The 10,676-nt window shown below is 41.3% G+C and overlaps 1 non-coding gene across 1 annotated transcript; it reads right to left on the bottom strand.

Moving 5' to 3' along the window:
- Positions 1-1,982: 1,982 nt before the first annotated feature.
- TRNAV-UAC lies at positions 1,983-2,055 on the bottom strand. The gene has a single exon. It is a non-coding gene; the product is annotated as a tRNA-Val (tRNA).
- Positions 2,056-10,676: the final 8,621 nt, after the last annotated feature.

The following is a 10,676-nucleotide window of genomic DNA, read 5'->3' as shown; positions in this document are numbered from 1 at the left end:
TGTGGGCACCAACGACATAGGAAAATGTGGGAGGGAGGTTCTGGAAGCCAAATTTAGGCTCTTAGGTAGAAAGCTTAAATCCAGAACCTCCAGGGTAGCATTCTCTGAAATGCTCCCTGTTCCACACGCAGGTCACCAGAGGCATGCAGAGCTCTGGAGTCTCAATGCGTGGATGAGCCGATGGTGCAAGGAAGAGGGATTCAGTTTTGTTAGGAACTGGGGAACCTTTTGGGGAAGGGGGAGTCTCTTTCGAAGGGATGGGCTCCACCTTCACCAGGGTGGAACCAGACTACTGGTGCTAACCTTTAAAAAGGAGATAGAGCAGCTTTTAAACTAGAACAAAGGGGAAAGCCGACAATCGCTCAGCAGCGCATGGTTCGGAGAGAGGTATCTTTAAAGGATACTAATGATGCATTAGAATTAGGGCATCCCGACAGTGAGGTTCCAATAATTAGAAAAGTAGTCCAAGTGCCTGTAACTAAAACCTCTCCTGAGCTAAAAATTTCTAACTTATCCCTATCAATTAAAAAGCAGAATGAAAATACAAACAAAAAACAAACTTTGAAATGTTTGTATGCTAATGCCAGAAGTCTAAGAAGTAAGATGGGAGAATTAGAATGTATAGGAGTGAATGATGACAGACTTAATTGGCATCTCAGAGACTTGGTGGAAAGAGGATAACCAATGGGACAGTGCTATACCGGGGTACAAATTATAGCGCAATGACAGAGAGGAGCACTCGGGAGGAGGTGTGGCGCTTTATGTCCGGGATGGCATAGAGTCCAACAGGATAAACATCCTGCATGAGACTAAATACAAAATTGAATCTTTATGGGTAGAAATCCCTTGTGTGTCGGGGAAGACTATAGTGATAGGGGTATACTACCGTCCACCTGGTCAAGATGGTGAGACGGACAGTGAAATGATAAGAGAAATTAAGGAAGCTAACCAAATTGGTAGTGCAATAGTAATGGGAGACTTCAATTACCCCAATATTGACTGGGTAAATGTATCATCACGTCACGCTAGAGAGATAACGTTCCTGGATGGAATAAATGATAGCTTTATGGAGCAATTGGTTCAGGAACCGACGAGAGAGGGAGCAATCTTAGATCTAATTCTCAGTGGAACACAGGACTTGGTGAGAGAGGTAACGGTGGTGGAGCCGCTTGGCAATAGTGATCATAATATGATCAAATTTGATTTAATGACTAGAAGAGGAACAAAGTGCAAATCCAAGACCCTCGTGCTAAACTTTCAAAAAGGAAACTTTGAGAAAATGAGAAAAATTGTTAGAAAAAAACTGAGAGGAGCAGCTACAAAAGTAAAAAAATGTCCAAGAGGCGTGGTTATTGTTAAAAAATACCATTCTAGAAGCACAGTCCAGATGTATTCCACACATTAAGAAAGGTGGAAAAAAGGCAAAACGATTACCGGCGTGGTTAAAAGGGGAGGTGAAAGAAGCTATTTTAGCCAGAAGATCTTCATTCAAAAATTGGAAGAAGGATCCAACAGAAGAAAACAGGATAAAGCATAAATGTTGGCAAGTTAAATGTAAAACATTGATAAGACAGGCTAAGAGAGAATTTGAAAAGTTGGCTGTAGAGGCAAAAACTCACAGTAAAACCTTTTTTAAATATATCCGAAGCAGAAAGCCTGTGAGGGACTCAATTCTTTTTACCACACAAGGTGTTGGCTTAGGAGTTTACCTAAAGCTTTCTTATTTCGTCTCCAGTAACCGTTCCCACACTTCTTCTGGGGAAGACGATATCTGCTATGAATTTGCATGAGATCAAGTAGCACGCATAGAAGGAAGGGCCTGTAAATCTATCCCACGCATATAGATTGTGGATATCCTGAAAACCTGACAGGTGGGGTTTCCACTGCACATATATGGAACCCATTGGTCTTCAACTTGCTTTTTCGGTATCTAAGTTATCCTTGCACTCAGACGCATGCCTGTTTCTGCAGCAAGTTAAAAATGGCTCCACTGGGGATTGAACCCAGGCCCTTCTGCGTGTAAAGCAGATGTGATACCCACTACACTATGGAACCAACTAACCTCTTCTTTTAACCTGTGAGCAACTGTTGAACTCTTGATGCCAGACTAAAGGAGGACTAATTGAACAAGCATCTCAGCTAGAGAAGTGCATTCATTGAAAACAAAATATAAAAATGAAATCAGTGGAGCCACTTGTTTATTTTTATTTATTTATTTTATTTATTAAAAATTCTTGTATACCATCGTTCATAATATACATCACAATGGTTTACATGTTACAAAATCATAAAATCAAACTGAAATATCTAAAAGGTACAGTAAAATATGATAAAAAATAAAATTGTTAATCAATTATTAATAAATGAACATAAAACAAAGATAAAAATAATGTTTCTTTAAACCAATGAGTTCTTTTTTTCAAGATAGTCAATATAAGCCTGTTCGAACAGGCATGCTTTTAGAGCTTTTTTAAAAGCTTTAAACTCTGACTCCAAACTCTTAGGGTCCAAAATGAGCTGAAGGGGACCCGTGAACTAAAGGAATCCTACTTGTTTCATTTCTGTCAAACAGAATGATTTCTATAAGCAATTATAGTCAAAAGACCCATGGAAATCATAGGCATAGCAACAGTTGCAAATGTATGGAGAAAGGTTCATACACTGTGGAGCGGGCAGGCTGCAGAGAAGGGACGGATTGGCATACCGTCAAGCAATGAGAGTTATGATGTATCGCAGCGGAGCATTTTCCTAGTCTCCTATAATGCCACAGAGCGGGTTACAGTGATGCTGAGCTCGAAGAATGAGCATGTCATAGCCTTGCTCTGCATTGTTTCTCTAGACATTGTCTGTGTGAAAGCATAGCTCTGAGGTCTCTCCGAATTCTTGGTAAGGATTTTTGCTGTGGCAGCCCATTAACACAAGACAGGAAAACAAACCATGGAGGCAGCATGGCATCACAATATCTCTGCATCATTGTAGATTTGTGTTGCTTTGCTTGTTGTTCTGTTTTTCCTTTTTCGTGATTGAAGCCTTAGCTACACTTCAGATTAGTTATTTATTCTCTGTATGACTGCCAGTGGGCACATTGTGGGCAGTGGGAGCTAGGTAGTACTGGGCATAAGCAAGCAGTGAAGGCAGGCCAGAAAGTGCAGCATAACAGGCTGTATTGTGAAGCCTGTCTGTGACAGAGAAATAGTGCAGACAGAGCAGACAGGATGACACTCACTGTTTGCCTGGCAGAAGGCAAAGTGTGTGCAGTGGACACTAGGCAGTGGGCATTATAATACCACGGAAAAATGTTAAATCGTTGTAGTAATCTTAACATCCCCGGTGACATATATCAATGATGTGAGGGAGAGGGAAAGGCAGAGCAGATGAAGTAACTTTAAATGTGTCCAAAATTGTGCACTTTTGCACTGGCACCGGCAGGTAAAAACCAAAAATGAAAGACCAAGATATCCTTTAGGACCATTTTGCTGTCATATAAGTGCTCCCCTAGGGAGCCTGCTGTCACATAACCACTGCCCCCACAAAGAGCCTGCTGCCATATTGCTTCCAGAGAGCCTGCTGCCATCAGTTGTATTTACCTGCCCCACTTCTGCTCCACTCCTGCTCCACGTGGGCACAAAAAGAAAATGGCTCCCGTCCCTGTGATGATCTGTGCGACGCGACTCCACCTCCACGCTACGTTGTGGTAGCAGAGCAGGGGTGTGATGTGCACATGATTGCTGAGCAGCCGGGACGGGATTGGTGATTGCATGGGGGAAGTGCCATCACTCATAGGAGTCGCGCTGCTGTGGCATTGCTGACACACATTCTCACCCATTTCTCCTCAGCCACCCATATCACTGGTGAGCCACAAAAAAACAAGACCGCGGGCCTTGTGTTTAACACATGTGATCTAGAGGATAAGAACATAAGAACATGCCATACTGGGTCAGACCAAGGGTCCATCAAGCCCAGCATCCTGTTTCCAACAGAGGCCAATCCAGGCCATAAGAACCTGGCAAGTACCCAAAAACTAAGTCTGTTCCATGTTACTGTTGCTAGTAATAGCAGTGGCTATTTTCTAAGTCAACTTAATTAATAGCAGGTAATGGACTTCTCCTCCAAGAACTTATCCAATCCTTTTTTAAAACACAGCTACACTAACCACATAAATTCCATCAAATCCTCTGGCAACAAATTCCATTAAATCATTTGATATATCACATGAAAACAATCACAATGTGTTATATGCCATACTGTGGTTTCCAATTTTTTCTTATTTATTGATCCTGCTCAAGAAAGCATATAGAAATGCTACTTGAATATTCATATGATGACCAGGCCCAGATGTGTAGTGTTCCATGTATTCATTAATCCCAAAATGAAGATGCTAATCTAAAAATTGACATAGAACATGAAATAATTCACTATAGCATTTTACTTTAATTAATAAATTAATTACTCTTAATAACTAAATCTTCTCCACAACATACATATTAATTTGATATTCCACCAGTCTATATCCTCTCATGAATTGCATCAAGCGCTTGAACAAATAGTTCATCGTGGGGGTAGCTTGCTTATTATGGCGGTTAGTACCCTAAACCAATTAAGCCTGCTACATCACTTTGAATGCATATACAGCGTTGCTCTCTGCTTCAATGGCAGGGGGAAATGTGGAAGACAGGATTTACATTCAGACAACATCCAACAAGGCATTGATCTGTGCAATCTGAGTAAACAAGCATTGGGGTAATTTGCTTGTTGCGGCAGTTACTATCCTTAACCATTAAGCCTTATGCTCACCTTTGATGCAACTCCAACATTACTCTCGCATCAATGACAGGGGATGGCAGGAAATTTGAATCAAATGGTTACCAAAAGGGCCCTGAACTTGGTTAGTGAAACAGATAAATATGGGAAAATAAGTGTGGGAGCTTGCTGGGCAGATTGGATGGTCCGATTGGTCTTTTTCTGCCGTCATTTCTATGTTTCTGTGTTTCATGATCATCTGTATATGCAATAAAGACAACGTACATCTATATTTATATTTATTTATCCACATTCACATCCATCAGACAGCATAACTTAACAGATCCACCAACACCATATACATAACATTCATAGCTGATCCTTAGTTGGAGTGTACCCAAGGTACACTTCAAATATGGCGTTGGTGGATCTGTTAAGTTATGCTGACTGATGGAATTGATGGTAGATTGTGACCAGTATTTATATTACAATTACATTTATATTATATTTTAATTATATCTCAATTACATTTGCTAGTCTGTCCACAGTTGGCTTTTGAAGAGAATACTGGCAGGCTGATGACACTGCAGGAGTATTTATACTGTGATGTTAGCTTTGCTCCGTCTCCATCTTCTGGTAGAGGTACATAACCCACTGGTTCTGAATTCAATGTAAACAGTTAGCCATTAGCTATTGGTATGAGGGCAATGGATACAATAACAGAATGATCACCAACCCCTAAGGGCATTCTATGACATACCAAACACAGGGCAGTATAATTAGAAATATTAAGGCCAAAGATGTCTCAAGGGCTAGATTCTGAGGGATTTCTATTTCACACTTATAGCGTATGTGATATTAATGAATGATTCTAATGCTAAGCATGTAAAATGCAACATCAAAAAACCTAAAAAAAACCCCAAAAAAGTTAAAGCAAACAAATCAAACAGTCTTTTGTATAGAATGTTCATTCTGCAGCTTTAAGTCGGTGACTTGGAAGAAAGGTACGGTGTGTCCTTCAATCAGTATAGATGCGGTACGCCCTGAACCCAACACTAAGATTTCACCTTTGCTCCAGTCAGATGTTGGAGGGGAAAATGTGCCCAAACTTTCTGTCCTTCACAGAGCAGCCTTTCTGATATTTCTCCCAAAGAAACAGTGGGTTTTGTCTGTAGGTAGGAATGTAAAACATTAAGTATCGAAGGTCGAGCATTTAAGTAAGATTCCACAACAGGTAAATTAGTGACACACCCCGTATAGGTATCATTGTCCTGCAATAGCAGTTGTTGTTTGACAAGACCATTAATTCTTTCCACCAAACCTGCTGCCGCTGGGTGGTAAGGAATATGCAAATGCCAATAAATTCCCAAAGAAGCTACAAAACACTACCTTTTTTCCTGTAAAGTCGGAACCATTATCAGATTGAATTTCCAGAGGGCAGCCATAAAAGCAAAAAAACATTTTTAAGGCTGTAACAGTATTGTCTGCAGTGGTTCTTTTAAAAGGAAACAGATAACATGCTCCTGAACTAGTATCTACAATGTTCAGAATAAACTTATGCCCATGTTTACCAGTAGGTAGTGGTCCTATATAGTCTACCTTTCCATGGAAGTGTACCACATTTAGTAGTTCCAAGTGCAACTCTATGTAAGGGTATTGGAATTCTCCCTTTCTCTTTATGACATATTACACAGTCTCTTACTGCCTGTTTTGCTTTTCCTTTTATCATAGGGAGATGTTTAAAATGAGCCCATTGCAAATTATTACTGGCACCCAAATGACCTGATGCTTCATGCACATGGTTCCTTATGCTAACTGCATGAAAGGCTGCATATTAATCAGCAGCCTGATTATGGGTACTCTCACCATCATCTCTGCCTACATGTGCATCTACGTGACTAACATAAACCTGCATCTCCTGCCAGATTTTCCAAATTTCAGGCTAGAGATCTTTACCCCAAAGTGATTTTCCTCTAATCTACCATGCATCCTGATGCCACTTTGACATCCAATGTAACAGACCTTTATAAACTGCCTAAGAGTCCTTATATATGTAACAGGAATTAGCTCTATCATATTGTGCTGATTGAAGGGCTAGAACTGCTGCACTTAACTCTACTTATTGGCTACTTTGCCCCATACTCTCCCTGCATCGATGAGCCTGAACAACAGGAGAATAGGTTGCAGTCTTCCATTTCCTCTGTCCCTGACTATAATGACAACTGCTATCAGAGAACCAGGCAAATAACCCTTGCTGTAGTTACACAATGTTAGATTCCATATTAGGAGCCACCACCCAGGAAAAAGATCTAAGCATCATAGTGGATAATACTTTGAAATCATCGGCTCAGTGTGCTGCAGCAGTCAAAAAAGCAAACAGAATGTTAGGAATTATTAGGAAGGGAATGGTTAATAAAACGCAAAATGTCATAATGCCTCTATATTGCTCCATGGTGAGACCACACCTTGAAATTTGTGTACAATTCTGGTCGCCGCATTGCAAAAAAGATATAGTTGTGATGAAGAAGGTACAGAGAAGGGCAACCAAAATGATAAAGGGGATGGAACAACTCCCCATATGAGGAAAGGCTGAATAGGTTAGGGCTGTTCAGCTTGGAGAAGAGACAGCTGAGGGGGGATATGATAGAGGTCTTTAAAATCATGAGAGGTCTTGAACGCAAGTAGATGTGAATTGGTTATTTACACTTTCAAATAATAGAAGGACTAGGGGGCACTCCATGAGGTTAGCAAGTAGCCCATTTAAGACTAATCGTAGAAAATTCTTTTATCACTCAATGCACAATTAAGCTCTGGAATTTGTTGACAGAAGATGTGGTTAGTGCAGTTAGTGTAGCTGGGTTCAAAAAAGGTTTGGAGAAGTTCTTGGAGGAGAAGTCCATTAACTGCTGTTAATCAAGTTGACTTAGGGAATGGCCTCTGCTATTACTGGCATCAGTAGCATGGGATCTTCTTGGTCTTTGGGTACTTGCCAGGTTCTTGTGGCCTGGATTGACCTCTGTTGGAAACAGGATGCTGGGCTTGATGGACCCTTGGTTTGACCCAGCATGGCAATTTCTTATGTTCTTGAGTTCAAATAGTTTTTGTTCTGTGGGCAGGGTATCATATTCCTAAGCTTCTTAGACTGGACTATGAGGTGGAATACTATCAAATACTGGAAGCACTTCAGAGAGACAAGGGACTTTCATATCTTCTTCATGAATTTTTAAATATCCAGGGGAGGAACCTTGGACACAGCTAGCAATATATCATTTCCATTTTAAAAGGCTAGCTGTAAGGTCATTACCAGATAATGCAGTGGTGTGCTCTGAATTTACCCATGTCATAATTGGAATTTGTGTTCTCAGGGTAATATCCTGTTCCCCAGTAATCTGATTAGTCTCAATCAAAGCCCAATAAACCCCTAAAATTTGTTTCTCTAACAGTATATTGCAACGCTGCAAGAGTTCATTTCCTTCCCCAAAATCCTAATGCATTCTTTCGGCCAGTCTCATCTACCTGCTAGAGAAACCAGTCTGCTCCTATAAGAGACATAGATCTTCAAGCATTTAATGCTGCCAAATTGTCATAAGAACATAAGAAACACAGTTTGCGTTGAAATGCTTAGCCCGAGATGACCGAGACGGCTGATAGAGAACAATGTCAATTGTGAAATTTCAGCTCCAACACTTCCTGAGTACTTGGAAGCCTACCATTTTAGGATTGAGGTATGTGAATGTGGTTTATGTTTTATTAAGGTGAGGCTTTGGAGGACAAGAAGAATTGGAAGTTTTTTGTTTGATATTTTTGATACATTGTTCCCGCAGATAATCTCCAAACAATTGTCTGAGAGAGGTTTTTTGCCTCTGACAAAATTCTTTTGCGAGATTCTCCTATCAACAAGTGGAAACAAGTAAAGAGTGGCTGAGTCAGTGAGTAGCATGAATAAGGGGCACATTTGGTCGTTACCTGACATAGTGAGGTTTTTTTCAATAGTTTGTGATTAAAATCAATATATTGGAAAAGTTGAGAGATCGAGGTTAGACTAGTTTTCTCACTGATGTTTTTGTAGGTGAACACAAGGGTTCGGGATTTAAGAAACGGATTGCATTAGAATAGTGATAAGAGAGCCATGAGGCAATACCGTACCCTGTGATTTTTCTGACTCACCCTTCAGTGTTCAGGTAGGAGTGAGTTCGGGTAAATTCATTTGAATACAAACATGTTCTTATTTGAATTCAATTATTCATAAAAATAAAATATACATTTTTGTAGATAACATATGAAGGGTTGATATAGCAAGGGTAAGATTTTTTATACTCTGGGGCGGATTTTCAGAGCCCTGCTCGCCGGGAAGCCTATTTTACATAGGCCTCCCGGCGCGCGCAGAGCCCCGGGACTCGCGTACGTCCCGGGGTTCTCGGAGGGGGGCGTGTCGGGGGGCGGGGCCGGAGCGCGCGGCGTTCCGGGGGCGTGTCGGCAGCGTTTTGGGGGCGGGTACGGGGCGTGGCTACGGCCCGGGGGCGTGGCCACGCCCTCCGTACCCGCCCCCAGGTCGCGGCCCGGCGCGCAGCAGGCCCGCTGGCGCGCGGGGATTTACGTCTCCCTCCGGGAGGCGTAAATCCCCCGACAAAGGTAAGGGGGGGGTGTAGACAGGGCCGGGCGGGTGGGTTAGGTAGGGGAAGGGAGGGGAAGGTGAGGGGAGGGCAAAGGAAAGTTCCCTCCAAGGCCGCTCCGATTTCGGAGCGGCCTTGGAGGGAACGGGGGGAGGCAGCGCGGCTCGGCGCGCGCAGGCTATACAAAATCGATAGCCTTGCGCGCGCCGATCCAGGATTTTAGTGGATACGCGCGGCTCCGCGCGTATCTACTAAAATCCAGCGTACTTTTGCTTGAGTCTGATGCGCAAGCAAAAGTAGGCTGATCGCGCTTCTTTTAAAATCTACCCCTCTATGTATATGATTAATATGTAAGATAAGAGTGTTGATAGAGATAGCAAGATCAATAATCAATGATACAGTTTAGTGTCTTTTGCGTTCAGTAATTTTAATTTTATTTATTAATAGCATCGAGAGTTGGGGGTGATTTACACACTGTTGATTTCTTTCGAGTTAATTCCCCTGAAGAAGCCAGGAAGGCGAAACAAGGGCCTTGTTGGGAAAGAAAAATCATACAACCGGGAAACACTACAGATGAGGGATTTTGAAAACGCATCTTGGATATCTACACGTGATAGTGCAGACCACATAAGAGTGGTTTAAACATTGTAATGAAGCATTGTTAAATAACGATAGCACGACCATGAGCATGTATGCATTAAGAATTTAATGAAGTGTAGGTTTTTTTGGTTATTAATAATCAACAGTGATTAATGTACAAAGTACTATATTTTAGGGAGAGATTGAGTTTAGCAGCAGAATAGGGGTAAGGGCTACAAATATTGATGTGTGAAGATTTATATATGTTGAAGAGTTCTATCTATTTATTTATTTATTTATTTATTTAACAGTTTTTTTTATACCGACCTTCATAGTAAATTAAACCATATCGGATCGGTTTACATAAAACAAGGGTATAACAGAAGCAATAAATAAAAGTAATTAACAAGAGAAGAGAATGAGATAAAGTTACATTTAACAAGGAGTAAAAACTTGGGAAGCTTAAGAGCTGGAAGGAAGATAAAGGTCAAAAATAATAGAAGAAGCATAATCCAAAAGGAATTTGGATTAGAGCAAAAAGATGCTTTCCTCAGTAAGTGCCAGAGTTCTTCGTTTGAAGGTTGTAGGACTTTAATCTTCTAAATCCAAGTGAGGAAAAAGAAGACTAAGGGTTGTCTGGAGGATCATCAAAGGCTTGGTGGAATAGCCACGTCTTGTATATCTACCTCTTCATCCCATGCTATAATCCAAGGTCATCCCCCTCAATCAGGGTGTCCCACAAGG

This window comes from Rhinatrema bivittatum, chromosome 9 (assembly GCF_901001135.1).
Source record: "Rhinatrema bivittatum chromosome 9, aRhiBiv1.1, whole genome shotgun sequence".
Classification (NCBI taxonomy): domain Eukaryota; kingdom Metazoa; phylum Chordata; class Amphibia; order Gymnophiona; family Rhinatrematidae; genus Rhinatrema; species Rhinatrema bivittatum.
The sequence above is the reverse complement of the archived record's forward strand: the minus strand, read 5'-3'. Positions and strand labels throughout refer to the sequence as shown.